General features: G+C 43.9%; 1 protein-coding gene across 8 annotated transcripts in view; it reads left to right on the top strand.

Annotated features, from left to right (window-relative positions):
- Positions 1-16548, top strand: part of ANKRD44 (ankyrin repeat domain 44) — a 153398-nt gene that overhangs the window by 40383 nt on the left and 96467 nt on the right. Inside the window, exon 1 of one of the 8 annotated variants that reach the window (XM_083706085.1) lies at positions 660-714. The exons of the other annotated variants lie outside the window; for them this stretch is intronic. The gene's annotated coding sequence lies outside the window, so the exon portion shown is untranslated. Of the gene's footprint in view, positions 1-659; positions 715-16548 lie in introns of those variants that run through there. 8 annotated transcript variants of the gene reach the window in all.

Genomic DNA, 16548 nt, shown 5'->3' with positions numbered 1-16548 from the left:
TAAGCCAGCATGTTGCAAGGAGAGTTGCCGGTGGCTGTCTCTCCTCGCTTAATGGCTTTAACCTCAGTAGATTTAATCCTGGAATCAGTTAAGTGGGAACACTACACAAGGCTATGTAATAGTCCAGTACAGTCATACCTTGGGTTACAAACGCTTCAGATTGTGCGTTTTTGGGTTGTGCACTGTGCCAAACCCAGAAGTACCCGGAAGTGCTAAATCGGGCTTTGCACATGTGCAGACGCGCTGGATTGCGACCCGCGAGTGAGCAGACAGGGTGCTGCGGGTTGCAAACGTGCCTCTTGCACGGATCAGGTTTGCAACCCGAGCGTCCCCTGTCTTCGCTCTTCTCTGTCCAGAAAGAAATTCTGGAGAGCTGTTTTTACTAGTTTTCTTGAGGTTGGGGGGGAATGGCTGGGCTGGGGGGCGGTGATCATTACGCGCTTGGAGGGGGCATTTAGAATGGTCTAAGGGATTTGGAACAGTATAAAGATGTTCAAATGTACAGATTTAGAAGGAATACCACAGTAAGCATTGGTGACTATGTTATTGCATCAGTGCAGGATGCCATAATGGTTGGAAATGTTTTCCAAAGCCTCATTACACATCAAAGAGGTTCAGTCCCAGTGCAGGTTTTATTAGGACTTCAGGTCTAAAACTGAACTAGTACCCTACTTCAGTTTTCCCTACAAAGCGTATGGGTCTTTCACGACAGAGGTATCAAAGGAAAATGTGACTCCACTTTAAAAAGGTAAAGGGTAAAGGGACCCCTGACCATTAGATCCAGTCATGGCCGACTCTGGGGTTGCGGCGCTCATCTCGCTTTACTGGCCAAGGGAGCTGGCGTTCAGCTTCCGGGTCATGTGGCCAGCATGACTAAGCCGCTTCTGGCGAACCAGAGCAGCGCACAGAAACGCCGTTTACCTTCCCACCAGAGCGGTACCTATTTATCTGCTTGCACTTTGACGTGCTTTCGAACTGCTAGGTTGGCAGGAGCAGGGACTGAGCAACGGGAGCTCACCCTGCCACGGGGATTCGAACCGCCGACCTTCTGATCAGCTAGTCCTAGGCTCTGTGGTTTAACCCACAGCGCCACCCGCGTCCCTCCCTTTACTTCCATTAAAAACACAGGCCACGGCAGCTTTGGTTTTTTATTAGATGATTGGGCTGTGTGTGACTTTCTTCATTTTCTATCTCTATGTCAAACACAGCCAGTACAAAATGAATTCATTTCTCTTTCTCCACTTACTTGTGCACCACTTACAGGAAAGTCATATATATTACCTGCAGGCTGGATAGCCAGAGTACAGTTGGAAGGTCACTCCCATCAATTTCGGTTGCTCTCCTTAACACATGGCCCCACCTTTGTGAGATGAGGATCTCAAAGAAAGAAGGCAAGATCTAGCTGTGGTGTTAACACTATTGTTTATGAATTTGGAAGCAAATTACTATGCAAAGTCCCTGCTATTCTTATAATCATTTTCAGTCTTGAATCCAGTTTTCTGTGAGGCATAAAATAAACCATACATTCGGATATGGAGGTGACTTCTGGGTTCTTTTAAACATGCCGTCTGAATCCATAAATATTCTTCATCCAAATGAAGAGGTGACATTTCTTTCAGGACTATCTTGCCAGTATATTACTTCATCACTCGGAGTTTTTTTACCCAAATAAGGAGAAGGTAACTGCTCCTGGAAATAATTTAATTAGTCCTTAATGCACATCTTGGGCATACTGCTTAAAGTAGTAGAAAGAGCCTTCATTCTCCCTCTCTGTTTCCCTAATCATCTTAAAGAGAAAGGCCCTGAAAATGAAAGTGTCTGAGCAATAAACCAAAATTAGAAGTTTTATTTCCCCCTTACGTTTGCAAACCGTATTGACAATTTGAACTAGGTTCATGTTGACGTACCACAAATGGCTTCCTAGCCTTTCATGCCAAAGCTGTAGGATCTACTGAAGGTGATTTTGACCCTTAAAACCATTTTGGCTCATTCTCTCTGTAAATATCATCGGAACGTTTCTTGAGCACTGCGGCTTAGTAATGCTGGCCACTTGACCTGGAAGCTGTACACCGGCTCCCTCGGCCAATAAAGCGAGATGAGCGCCGCAACACCAGAGCCGGCCACGACTGGACCTAATGGTCAGGGGTCCCTTTACCTTTACTGTGGGTGGTGCTGTGGTCTAAACCACAGAGCCTGGGGCTTGCCGATCAGAAGGTTGGCGGTTCGAATCCCTGCGACGAAGTGAGCTCCCGTTGTTCAGTCCCAGCTCCTGCCCACCTAGCAGTTTGAAAGCACGTCAAAGTGCAAGTAGATAAATAGGTACCGCTCTGGCTCTGGCGGGAAGGTAAACGGCATTCTCGTGTGCTGCTCTGGTTCGCCAGAAGCGGCTTAGTCATGCTGGCCACATGACCCAGAAGCTGTCTGCAGACAAATGCCGGCTCCCTCGGCCTATAGATTGAGATGAGCGCGCAACCCCAGAGTCATCTGCAAGTGGACCTAAGGGTCAGGGGTACCTTTACCTTTATTGTGGGTGAACAAGGGAAAGGAAGGCCTCTGAATGGTGTGGGGCCTTATTGGTTTTAGGGCTTTGGCCTTCTATAAGGTTCCCTTTCCCCAACTTTTATTTTATTTTTGCAACATCGAAGACTAGCCACATAAGCCTAGTGACGGTTATACCTCCGGAGTGATGGGCTCATCCTATTACAAGGGCACACATGGCTGCGAAGTTACAGAGGAGACCCTGGAACTGCAAAATAGATTAATCAGGAGAGAATGCATATGTAATTTAAGCTGGGGAAGTTAGCAGGTGCACTGAGAAGTAGGAATTTAAAACATCAGTCCTCTCCTTGTACCAAGATTCCAGTATAAATCCCTGCAGTAAATATATTCTCTCCTTTTTATAGCAAAACACCCACTGCCAGTGGTAATGAGTAAATGCTCACTGGGAAGGCGAGACTCAGGAGGAGCAGAAAATAGCAGCTAATATCAACGCTTGCAGTGGAGTCTGTTGCTAGTCATGCAGATCACACATTCATCATGGACTGCCTTTGGCTGATGTTCCATTTGAATGCATTTGGATTAGCGACCTACCCGCCCCCCAACAATTAGTGGTGATGGAACTAGGGAGGTATGTGGGATTTCCCCATCCAACTCTGCCAACAATCTGGCTTGTATCATCTATGACCCATTACATTGAATGCTGCCCTGCCAACAACAACATACTGTGACCTACTATAGACTTGGCAACCCCATTGAGGTCCTCTATTAATACATAGCTGTCAACCGTCCCTTATTTGGCAGGAAAGTCCCTTATCCCAGCGCCGTGTCCCGCTGCTGTCCCTTATTGATGATGTCCCTTAAGTTTCCTGGGTTTCAAAGGAAGTAGCTCCTCTCCCTCCCTCCCTGCCGGCCAGGGAGGAGGGAGGCTCCAACTGTGTTGCTTGGCTGCATTGCTCACCCAATAAGGAGTCTAAGAACGACGGGGGGGGGTGTGTGGAGCTTGCATGCCTTGTGTCGATCAAATCAGCTGCATTGCCTGGGGACTCGCCTTTGCTCAGCGCTTCCCAGCGGAGAGGTGACGGTGGTTTTCCTTGCTGCATCCCCTTTGCCGGGTTGCTGCGCTGTGGGAACCACCGCTTGAGGCTTCATTTGCCTGCTGGCTGGGCTTTCTGCCTTTGGCTCGGAGGGGCTCAGAAGCTGAAACGGAAAACCCCTTATTTTGGCTGCTGATCCCTTATTTTCGAGTCTTATTTTCAAATCTGTAAGTTGACAGCTATGTGTTAATAGTCAGAGGCCTCCGTTTGGGTTGGTCGATCACAAGTTGTACAAGCTGGTGTTGCCTCCTGATCTGTAAGCCTCTGCCTTCCTCCCTGGAGACCACTCCTCCACTTCCTTGAACTAACCTTGTTTTTGCTAGAGCACAGGTCTTTCTTTTTTTAAAAAAAAAAAATTATTGAAGATTTTTTTATTACAATAGAAAGGAAAAAAAAAGAAAAACAACATAACAGAAAACAAACAATGTTCCTTCTCTTCATTATTGGACTTCCTCACGTCTCTCACTCCTACTTTCCAAATTTATAGAACCTTAACCAGCAAATTATCACCTTGTTTCCATTCTTATTGTACACTTTTCCAGTATTTTGTCCCTAACTTTGAATATTTTTATCTAGATCTTAAATCTCTAATCTTACCATAGTATTTATTCAAAATTTATTTTTCTCATAGAATTCACTCATTCTCACAATCTTTTCACCAAATTTTATGGTGCCCAGTTATTTTCAAATCTCTCATCCTTCTTAACTCTCGTACAATTTACAGTGTTTTGGTAAATAGTCCTAGAGCACAGGTCTTTAATTCCTTGTATGTGGTCACTAGACATCTCCATGGAGTTGCCTTTTATGTTAATACAAAAGGCTCATGCTGGTGTGATTTACATAATTAGGTAGCCAGAAGTGTGCAAACATATCTGAAGGTTAAATGCAGGTACTCTGCCATCCATGCAGAACCATGAAATAAATTTTACTGGTGATGGTTGATTCTTTCAGGTATGGCAGGCAGGTGCAGCTATGACAATATATTGCTGTAGTGCATTAATCTTGGGTGCGACTGCATCCTTTCAAAAACTTGTAAATGTCTCTGACTGTATTCCTGAAACTTAGTATATAAAAGCTAAAAATAATATGTATTATTTTTAACAGAATTCATGTACCCCACTGAGTATATGTTCCTGTATTGATTCCCTTGTGACTGGGAAAATTAGGGAGTACGTGTTAAACTACATTGTGAGTAGTAGTTTTATCATAATCAGGGTTAGGAATATAAAGTTTTAATTAAAAACTCAACATAACACCTTAATAGGCATTACAGACCGTGAATATCCTTATTTCACAAAAAGCTTACACATTTTGGGCATCAGATTGTAATTTGTGAACCACCAGTGTTCTGCGGTGTGTCTGTGGATTTGGTTGAAGGTGGGAATCAACCGTTGCATTAAATATCTAATGGTTTAATAATCAGTGTTTCTTCTCATGGAACTCTGGGAATTGTCACTCTGTTAGGGGAATAGGTGTCCCCTAGAAACTCCCAGCACCCATAACAAACTGCAGCTCCCAGGATTCTCTGAAGAAAGCCATGTCTGCATAGCCTCCAACATTTCTCTGATGAAATTAGGAAAGTCCTAATCCATAATAATAATAATAATAATATTTATACCCCACCCATCTGACTGGGTTGCGTCATCCACTCGGGGCAGCTTCCAACACATATTAAAACATAAAAAACATTAAACATATGTTTAATGTATGCAGGGCTGCCTTCAGATGTCTTCTAAAGGTAGCATAGTTACTTATCTCATTGGCTTGGAGATCGCATAACTCCATGTCCTCCGACATATCTCCAATGAAAATAGGGATGTTTAAACGCATCTGATAACTCCAGGAAGAGAGGGCTGTACACACCACAATAAGGAGTGTATCTTTTGATTTAATTGTGATCCATAGCTTATTTTTTTTAAGTCGTTGCTTTTTTATATAGGTTGTAATCGTTTTACTGATGATTTGTTCTATAAGATTTATGCTGCATTTGTGAGGTCCTATCATGTTAGTTATTGCTACTTATTGTTTTTAAGCCACTTTGGGATTTATTTGAATGAAAAGCGGCGTAGAAATATAATAAGTCAAATCAGACAAATCAATTAAATGCATAGAAAACAAGAAAATGGACAATGGCTGACTTGAGCAGGTTAACATTTTCCATGTTGGAGCCTTTCTATAGACAAGGACGGGATGCGGGTGGCGCTGTGGGTTAAACCACAGAGCCTAGGACTTGCTGATCAGAAGGTCAGCGGTTTGAATCCCCGCAACAGGGTGAGCTCCCGTTGCTCGGTCCCTGCTCCTGCCAACCTAGCAGTTCGAAAGCACAAAGTGCAAGTAGATAAATAGGTACCGCTCTGGCAGGAAGGTAAACGGCGTTTCTGTGCACTGCTCTGGTTCGCCAGAAGTGGCTTAGTCATGCTGGCCACTTGACCCGGAAGTTGTACACCGGCTTCCTCGGCCAGTAAAGCGAGATGAGCGCCGCAACCCCATAGTCGTCAGCGACTGGACCTAATGGTCAGGGTTCCCTTTACCTTTACTATAGATAAGGACAAGGATTGTGTTATAGGTGTTGTGTCCACAATTCATGAGGTGCTCAGCAATGAGTGTTGTGTGTGTGTGTGTGTGTGTGTGTGTGTGAGAGAGAGAGAGAGAGAGAGAGAGAGAGAGAGAGAGAGATGTTTCATGCTCCATTGACCTGTATACACCTTGCCCAATTTAAGAGTTGACTTGGTGTGGTCACGGTGACATTTCACTGGGGCAAAAAGTGCAATGTGTCCCTTTAAATACTTGTCCTCTCTCTGTGGTTGTTGTGCCCATGCTGTGTTGGACTCAGGGACATGTATTCAGACATGTATTCCCCATTTGTGAAAAGGCTCCGTCAGCCACCATACCAATTGGGACTTTTACCCCTGTGCATGTGGCTGTTGTGCTACAAGCGTGGCCTCTACTACAAGGAAAGCTCAGATAAGTGGATAAAACCTTTCCTCCGTTTAAACTCTGTTTAAAGCTCTAATTACAAAGGGCTGCAGTGTATCATCAGCCGCACTTGGTGCAAATGCAAGATTGCAGAGGTTTGATGATCTGAGACAAGGCTTAGGTCTTGTGTGGGAAGAAGGAAAGGCACAGAGAAGTGTGAGATCCGGCACTCAAAGTTTCTTGAGAGTTTCCTGAGGGTTTTTCTCTGAAATTTTGAGAAGAAATATCTACGAGGAGTTGGGTGTGTGTGTGTGTCAGTAATATTGTTAACAGCTGAGGACGATAAGAGCAGCTTGGACCCAGGTGCAAAAGTGGAACCTCAGGGTTTCTGTACTACATTTTAAGTTATTTACAATAGTGATAAATTGATTTCATGTTGTCAGAACTGCCCTAGGTCCCAGCTCACAAAGGACCAACGCCAGGTCATTGTTATATATACAAAAGTCTTTATTGAAGTTCAGTTTCCATTTTAAAGCCTTGGCGCGCAGCTCTACGTCTTAAACTCTAGACCGCCGAAGCTCCGTCTGAATCTCCTCCCCTTCCACACCAGTTTAAGACTCTAGCCTTGCTCCACCTCCTCCTTAGCTCCTTCCTCCTCTGGGCCCTCCTGCCCGCTGGGGTCTCAGCCTTTCTGGACTCCTCTGACGCTGATTCCCTGGATTCACTCCCCACCCTCCGGCGGGCTTTAGGACCTGGTTCCCTATCCGGGCTACCTGCTGTGCCGCTCGCCTGTACATTTGAACTTGGCGCGCGCGCCCAGTCGGCAACCTTCCTTTCGACCGTTTCCTCGCTCCCCGATGGAGGCGTGGTCAGCCCTAACTCATCTTCTCTCTCTCCTGGAGGAGACGCTGGCCCTGATACCTGGGATTCTTCCACTCCACTACGCTCTGGTGGGGAAGCTGGTCCTGACCTCCACCCGCTGCTCTGGGAGTCACCGCTGGCCCCTTGCTCCTGGCGCGTTCCCCCTGGGACCCCCCCTTGCCCTGGCCATCGGCGCCCCCCTCTGGGAATCTTCCGATTCGCTGGAAAGGCTCATGGAATCTCTCGGGCCACTGTCATCTTCTCCCACGCTGCCCTCAGACTCCTCCCCTTCGCTCTCCATTTCCTCTCTTCCCTGTGCCTCTGCTCCTGAGCCCCTGACACATGTGTTTGGTTTTGAATAACTAAAGGCCTTTAAGAGATAGCACCAAGCAGAACGATAGGATGGCAGCTTCTCATTGGCTCTATTTCTGCCCTGTAACACAGTAAAGCCATTGATTATGGCTTGAATGCATTCAGTCGTTGAATACAGCGCTCATAATCCCTGATCATCGGCCATGCTGGCTGGGGCTGATGGGAGTTGGAGTTCAGCAATCACTGGAGGAGCACAGGTTTCTCACCCCTGCATTAATGTAGTTAACAGTTTCATGACTTGCATGAAATCCTGTCAATTACAGTTCACAGCAGTCAGTCTAGAAATACCCGGTCTTGATATTTTAGTAAATTTCCATATTGAAAATTTTGCATACAGGCAAACCTCATGTTGTGTTAGGTTCATGTTGCGTCTTTTCGGCTTGCAAACGCGGCAAACCCAGAAGTGTATACTTCCGGGTTTCGCTGCGCATGTGTGCACAGAAGTGCTCTATTGTTCCGCGCACATGCGCAGAAACGGCACTCTAGTTACAGACTTTTCTGTGAATGGCACCCTGAAACGGATCAAGTCCATAACTAGAGGTACCACTGTATTTATGTTCATCCAGAAGGTAAAATGAATGTGTATAGACAGCCGTACCTCGGAAGTTGAACGCCTTGTGAGTCGAACATTTTCGCTCCCCAACACCGCAAACCCAGAAGGGAGTGTTCCAGTTTGCAAACATTCTTTGGAACCCAAACATCCAACGCAGGTTACGATTGGCTGCAGGAGCTTCCTGCAGCCAATCGGAAGCCGCGCCTTGGTTTCTGAACATTTTGGAAGTCGAACGGACTTGCGGAACAGATTCTGTTCGACTTTCGAGGTACGACTGTATTGCTAGGGAGAACGAGCAGGATTGGAACCCCGCTGTGTAAAAATGTAACTGCACAAGATCCCCCCAAGGGAATAACTTTGCTGCAGTTCACGAATAACCCAGAGCCAGCTGCTGAGCTTTTCGATGTACATTTTCTATACTGTTGCTCGAAACTTTTGCTAGGAGTGGAATGGCGGAGAAAAGACAAAATGGGATTTGTAGTCTCAGCTGAACACCAGCGCAACTCTTTTTCAGGGGTTTGTTTGTGCTGAGTACATCTGATCCCTGCAGTGTATTTGGCCAGAGGTTTTGTGGGGAGCTGTGAAGGTCTCATGCCTGGAGGTGATTGCAAGCTGGGCAGTTTGCAAGGTGGTGGTTTCCTGGTTTCAGCGTTGAGGCATCCTGGGGTGAAAAGTTACTACTTCCATGGCTAAATTAGATGTGGCACTAAATACCTGGCTTCCCCTGAAAATGGCATCTGTTTTTTCTTTCCCCTCAGTAACATCTGGTAGAACGGAGGCTGCTAGTAGTGTTATTGCAAAGAGCTTAAGTTTATAACGCTGTGCTGGAGTCATGCGAGTCTACGACGCACATGAGCTGTAGCATTGTTTATAATTTCTCTATGGCTTTGCGGTGCCCAAAGTGTGTGAACACATCTTATTTAATGACCTAGGTCTGCATGGGGACCAGGCAGCTTAATGGGCAAATAAAGAGATTAGTCTTGACATATCTCATTAAGCTTTGGTGCACACATTCTTGGTGTGCAAGAAAACTGTCCGCTTGCAAAATAATCTCTACATTTGAATCTTGTTAGAACTGGTGTTCTTTATGACTCCCCTCTCATTGAATGTAGGGCAAATTGACACCAGGTGTTCTCAGAGATGGTATAAGATTGGTTTTACGGCATGAGTCCAGTGCAGAATTACGTCTTGAAAGGTTTTTAATAAAAGCTCAGTTATGTGTTGCTGCTTTCCATTCAATTACTTTTTCTCCCCCCCCCCCAGCTAAGATTTGAACCCCAAATTCTTTCCTCCACAAAATGACTAGTTACAGCTAGTCCAAGACATTTTGTTTTTTTAAAGTAATATTTATTAAAATTTCCACAAGAAAAAGTTACAAAAAAGATAAAAAGAAAACACAAAAAATACAAATACTAAGAAAAACAAAAATAATTAAAAACAAATCCCTCTTTCTATATCTTAGAGTTCATTTACTTATTTTCCTGACTTCCTCACACCTCCCTTTTTTGTATTCCAATTCAAATATTTAATTCAGCAAATCCATACCCTCTCTATTTTCTCTTAATTCTTTATCTTCACATATTATAATTGAAAATTTTCATCTAATATCAATCCCTTTTTACATATTCCTTATATTCTGTTATTCAATTTACCGTTGTTTTCTTTAACCTTGTCTTACCTTAAAAACCATAAAATTTCAAAATTTAAACCATATTTGTGCATACCTCCTTCAAACCTTTCTACTAAAGCCAATTAATTCCTTTCCAGCATATTTTGATATTTCATTAGTATCACACTAATTCCAAAAAGTAAATATATAAAAAGAAGTTCTCTTCTAATTAAATCCAACGTCCCTTCTTCCTGGTTTCCGAAACTAGTCCAAGACATTTTGGTGCCTGAGATGAGGATGGTGCCTTTCCCCATCCCATGTGCAAAAGCCAACTACATTGGCAATTGCTTCAATGCTGGTGATGCGACAGTGGCCTCTGCTGTACAAGAGGGCAGCAATGTAGCTGAGGGGACACAGGGCACACTGCCCAATACAGCACTGTCTGCCCCCTATCTGTCTGCCTAAGGAAGCTGCTTCTCTCTGCCTAATGACAGAGCCGGCCTTGCGTTTGCATTCTTCTTTATTTGTGTTTTGGGTTTGCCATTGAAGGGAGGGGAGGGAGACTCAATTCTCAGTACAGTGGTACCTCGGATTAAGAACTTAATTCGTTCTGGAGGTCTGTTCTTAACCTGAAACTGTTCTTAACCCGAGGTACCACTTTAGCTAATGGGGCCTCCCGCTGCACGATTTCTGTTCTCATCCTGAAGCAAAGTTCTTAACCCGAGGTATTATTTCTAGGTTAGCGGAGTCTGTAACCTGAAGCGTATGTAACCTGAAACGTCTGTAACCCGAGGTACCACTGTAGATTCCGTTGAGTTGTAGAGGACCAAGTAAGTGGGCTGCACGTGGCTGGCAAGATAGAGGAACTTGTCCTTCTCCCAGAAAACTGAGGTCAACAGGGTCAGGTTATACCCCTCCAAAACGGCGTCCTGGAGTACTCTGCTTTCTCTCATTTTCTCCTTTTGGGGAAAGATAAAGCACAACATTTGGCGATACAAAATTTATTATACGTTCCCCCACATGCACCAGTTGCGATGGGTCTTAGTGGGTGTCCTTGACCCATGTGTTAAGGATGTTTTGCTAATTAAGGAATAGCTGCCACTGGGGAATGCCAAAAACGGATAGGATGGCTGGATGCAGAAGCTATCGGTAAGAGATCTCCCTGTGTTGTTGGTGCTTGGGGCTGCATTAACAGGTTTTTGTCATTGTAGTTTTTCTTGTGGGTTTAGGTGCTGAATGTTCCTCATTCTATCAGAGCCCTGATGTAAAAATTTGGCTTTGGTTTTTGCTCCCCATGGGAGTCTTGAGTCCCCTAAGTCCATCATTGGTCAGAGAAGAACGGATGGAGGCAGGATCCAGTTGAAAGCAAGGCAGATATTTATTTTTCCGTTGCATTGCAACCGAGTTCCCTTCCCTCCTTCAAAGGAGGGAGCGACACTGAACAAAAGTGTGCAGGAACCTTTAAAGACTTTTAACACTGCCCAACCCCCTTAGTCAAAGACCACCCCAAAATCATCATACATACATCATAGGAGCTGGTCTACAGCAGAAATCCTGTCTGCCAGGATACCTGATAATGGTCAAAATGGCTTCAGGATTGCTCTCCTGTACTATTTCAGACACGTGGTTTATATCATGGGTAGGCAAACTAAGGCCCAGGGGCCGGATTCGGCCCAATCGACTTCTAAATCCAGCCGGCGGACGGTCCAGGAATCAGCGTGTCTTTACATGAGTGGAATGTGTGCTTTTATTTAAAACGCATCTCTGGGTTATTTGTGGGGTCTGCCTGGTGTTTTTACATGAGTGGAATGTGTGCTTTTATTTAAAACGCATCTCTGAGTTATTTGTGGGGTCTGCCTGGTGTTTTTACATGAGTAGAATGTGTGCTTTTATTTAAAATGCATTACTGGGTTATTTGTGGGGCCTGCCTGGTGTTTTTACATGAGTAGAATGTGTGCTTTTATTTAAAATGCATCTCTGGGTTATTTGTGGGGCCTGCCTGGTGTTTTTACATGAGTAGAATGTGTGCTTTTATTTAAAATGCATCTCTGGGTTATTTGTGGGGCATAGGAATTCATTCTTTTTTTTCTTTTCAAAATATAGTTTAGCCCCCCACAAGGTCTGAGGGACAGTGGACCGGCCCCCTGCTGAAAAGTTTGCTGACCCCTGGTTTATATATTTAGATATGTGTGCATTTATGAATATTTATTCTATATTTGAGATCTTAAAATTCTTATAACGGCCCCAAGTAAATAGCGGAACTGTGTTGCAAGATCACACTTGCAGCTGTTTCTCTCAAAGGCAAACATTCTCCATGATGTCTGTAGCACAAAGCATGGAAAGCTGGTTGGCTGGAGACTTGCTAGTCTTTTTAATGCCCTTTGCAACTCTGAGGAAGAAGTGGGGAGGGAGGAGATTGGTCAAGCACTGAGTCAGCTTCGCCACAGAGTCTGAGGTGACCCTCACCACATATGGCTTAACAGAGCAACCATATAGGATATTTTCAAATTATCGCTATACGTCAGCCAGGTGCTTCCTGGGTATGTTGTTCTTAAAATCACATTGCACCCATTTGCTATTAAATTTCAAAATCAAAAGCTTGCCGAAGAGGTTTATAGGGTGTTGTAGTCTTCGCACAAGGGGTGTGGGTGGCGCTGTGGGTTAAACCACAGAGCCTAGGACTTGCCGATCAGAAGGTTGGCGGTTCGAATCCCCGCGACGGGGTGAGCTCCCGTTGCTCAGTCCCTGCTCCTGCCAACCTAGCAGTTCAAAAGCATGTCAAAGTGCAAGTAGATAAATAGGTACCACTCCAGCGGGAAGGTAAACGGCGTTTCCGTGCGCTGCTCTGGTTCGCCAGAAGTGGCGTAGTCATGCTGGCCACATGACCCAGAAGCTGTACGCCGGCTCCCTTGGACAATAAAGCGAGATGAGCGCCGCAACCCCAGAGTCGGCCACGACTGGACCTAATGGTCAGGGGTCCCTTTATCTTTTCTAGTCTTCTTACAATCAAGTCAGTGGGTAGGTTCCTCAAGTGGGGGCATCAAACCTTTAAAGCACATGGCTCCCACAAAGAATCCTGGGAACTGTAGTTTAGCTACAACTCCCAGCACCCTGAGCAAACCACAGTTCCCAGGATTTTGTGCAGGAAGTCGTCTGCTTTCAGTGTAAGGTGTTTGCTGTCCCCAGTTTACATTTCCATGACCCCTGTGAGTAAGACACTGGTAGGACACTTCAAAATGGCTGCCGTACATTAACTTTTTATGTGAGCCGATTGTTGAGTTTTCTGGATTTCTAACAACTGAGCTCAAGGCCTGTGCACATTAAACTTACGATAAATCTCTCCACTTCTATTCATTTCCTGCCTAAATGTGTTATGCTTAAGGAATAAGCAGAAACTGTATTCTCCCAAATTCCTGCCATTTGGAGATTGGGATAAGTAGCGAGTAGTAGTGGTAGTAGTAGTAGTAGTAGTAGTAATAATAATAATAATTAATACAGCTGCTTTAATGCATCAGTCAGTCTTTCTCCGCCTCTGCGCATGCATTTTAAACATGGACTGGTGGGTTGTTGTTGTTTTTTTAAAAAAAAAATACTGAGAGAAAAGCCATACATATGGCATTAGTGTAAAACTAAAATGCTCAGCTTGTAGTCTTTAGTTAGAGAAAACCTCATTGCGTTAATTTCCTGTTATCACTGAACTAAGCAGAGAAAAGTGAAGCATCGGTTCCTAGTTTCCGGAGTTGAAACATTCTGAGAGAACCATATGTGCCAAATATCTGTGGCCTGGCTTTTAAAAATGTCTGTCAGGTTGCTGCTCAGCACAGTAGATAAAGGGAAAAAAATATAGGGAGTTTAAAAAGAAATTACAGAGAGGAGTGGGCGATAAGACTTCTTTGGGGAGCGCGGCTTCCAAGAAAAATGAACTTGTCTTATTCACGACAGGATAATTCCCTTCAATATTATTGACAGCTCTTCTAGACTTTGAGATTTGTTTGCTTTACAGATAACATGTTACTGGGATTTATGTTTTTTAACTTCTCCATTCTTGGCACTAATCTCAAGTTGCATTCATTATTTGCTTCCATTTATAGCCCACCTTGTGATCAATATTCTAGACTGGTATGAGAAAGAAAAAATTATTGAGATTGAAAGGAAGGTCAATACTGAGCCTCTTTTGTAGGAGGAGGAACAGATAACCACAAATTAACTCACTAAGATAACAGCTGAATTGGGATCTGAATCTACCTTTTCCAAGTCTAGCACTTTACCCAATGAAGTAAATATACATTTTCTGTATCTAAGATATGTAGTCTACTGTTCTCTATTTATTTATTGGAAAAATAGTGTGTGATCTCTCGATCCCTCTCAGTATATAGAGATCTCTATATAGATATAACTTTAATGAAGAATAATAATAATAACAATCAGTGCTATTTTTATTGAAAAAGAGGTGCTGGGACTCACCCTGAACACCTCCCTTGTTCTCTTATAATGGCAATGGCGCCCAACTGAGAGGTGCCAGAACTGAGTTCTGTCGTGTTCCAGCTGAAAAAAGTCCTAATAATAATAATAATAATAATAATACCTATACATATGCATTATATCCAAGATTCAGTAGGCTTACAATAAATGAAAAGTTCCTAGATAATGTGTGTGTGTGCCTCTGTTCCTCATGTTCATGTTCATCTTGATATAATTGGCAATTTAATTGAATACCACAGGGTCGTGTCAGAAGTGGTACAAGATATATTCCCTTCCCTTCTCCCTGTGCACTCTTGAAAAGACTGGATGTTTGCAGAAATTGTCTTTGCTCATTTCTTCGGGGAGGTTGGAGGGACTTGGAATGGTGAGGAAGAATAGGAGATCGATCCCCTTGGCACAAGTGCTGCTCTGGCCGGCTGCAACCCATAGTTATTACTACTGTGGAAAAGGAAACAGGATGGAGTTGGCAGCAGGAGCACGCCATTAATGGAAAGGAGCGAAAGTGGCTGAAATGGTCTGGGATTTCCTGCCCCAGTAAATGAATAAAACCTCCGAAACAGCATCCCGTATTCCCAATTTGTGTAAACGAATCTTGCCTCAGTTTGCAGATTTCACTGGGGGGGGGGGGGACTGCTCCCGAGTTAGAGCAACACATTTTTATAACAACAGGAAGCCCAGGATTAGGGAAGTTAAAGCCTTTTTTTGCCATCGGTCCTATTTCTCAAGAGACTTTCTCAGCCGACATGCTTTCAAACCCAGCAGATGAAAGCCAACTTGGCCACAGGGGGATTTCAGTGCAAACGGGCCTTGCCGAGGAGATTTCTTATGCCTTCAGACTGTTGCTGCCTCTCCTGCATCTGGCAAAGCAAGTGGAAAATGTTCTTGCTGGCTTTTATTGGGTCACTAGAGAGCAAAATGTTTACATCCTACCCTTTAAAGAGAGGAGGTGGAGGGGAGAGAGAGAGAGGTTTCCAGATCGTGTTAATAGACGCAACACAATGCACTTTAGTTAACTGCAATAGTCTGCGCTTGTGAAGAAGGCAAGATTGATGTGATGTGATGTGTATCACAACTCTCTTATTCGCTTCAACTTGCTTTTCCTTTAAACTCTCCGTACCATCCAAAGTTTTACAGAGACACTTTCAAGGATCCATTACCTAAGCACCCCTCCTCATCTTATCTCCTGAACATTGCATTGCATTCATTTTCTCCCTATTAGCCTGTCTTGTGTTGGCTTCTGAATCAGAGTGTTTTGGCGAACTAAACTGTTAGGGTTTATTTATTTATATTGACTAAACTTATTAAGAGTCGGACACGACTAAACGACTGAACAACACAAAACTTACTAGTTCACTGGTCACCCGAAGCTTTCCAAGCAGCTTGCATTATAGAAAAATACACAACAAATGCAAAAAGGAGGGGAATCCTATACATTAACATTTCAGACATCCTGCAACTTAGGGTTCTGGTTCCTGCTAGGCCTAGTCAGAGTAGGCCTATTGAAATCACTGGGCATGACTAATTTAGGCCTATTAATTTCAGTGGCTCTACTCAATGAGTAGGTCTTAGTTGGCTACAACCCATTATCTTTTTTTCTTTTTAAACCTACAACAATCTCACAATGAACATGATTGTACACGACTACTTAATAGAGATCAGATGTAGTCTAACCCCTGTGTAAGCTTTTTGCAAGCCAAGCAGGACGAATGATTAAAAAAACAGGTTTCTGGAGGGGTGTGTGTGTGTGTGTGTGTGTGTGTTTGTGTGTTTAAGTAAGAGTTTGGAAACTAGATTTTCATGCTATAGTGTCCTTTTATTTCCTTTTGGATTCTGTTGCCGTCATCCTTCGAAGCTCCTAATAAGGCTGGTAGCTTTAAAAGAGATTAGCAAGGGATTAACAAAGCTGGTGGCTTAAAAAAAAAAAAAAAAGGGTCGGGAAATCTTGTGAGGAAAGGCCAGCCAAAATGTCCAGTGAAACATTTTCCTGGTGAAGAAAAGTGTCAGTGAGAGGATAATGATTCTCAAGGCCAAAAGACTAGGTATCTCAAGAAGGAGGAAAGCAGAGTGTTGTGTTGTTGTCATCGTCAAGGTTGTTTATATTGTGTTTGCTAATAATACTTGGTTCATCATTCCCCTGCCTGGGAAACAAGAAATCATGGGTG

This window comes from Podarcis gaigeae, assembly GCF_964106915.1.
Source record: "Podarcis gaigeae genome assembly, chromosome: 1".
Lineage (NCBI taxonomy): Eukaryota > Metazoa > Chordata > Lepidosauria > Squamata > Lacertidae > Podarcis > Podarcis gaigeae.
Note: the sequence above shows the minus strand (reverse complement) of the source record. Positions and strands in the feature narration are given on the sequence as shown.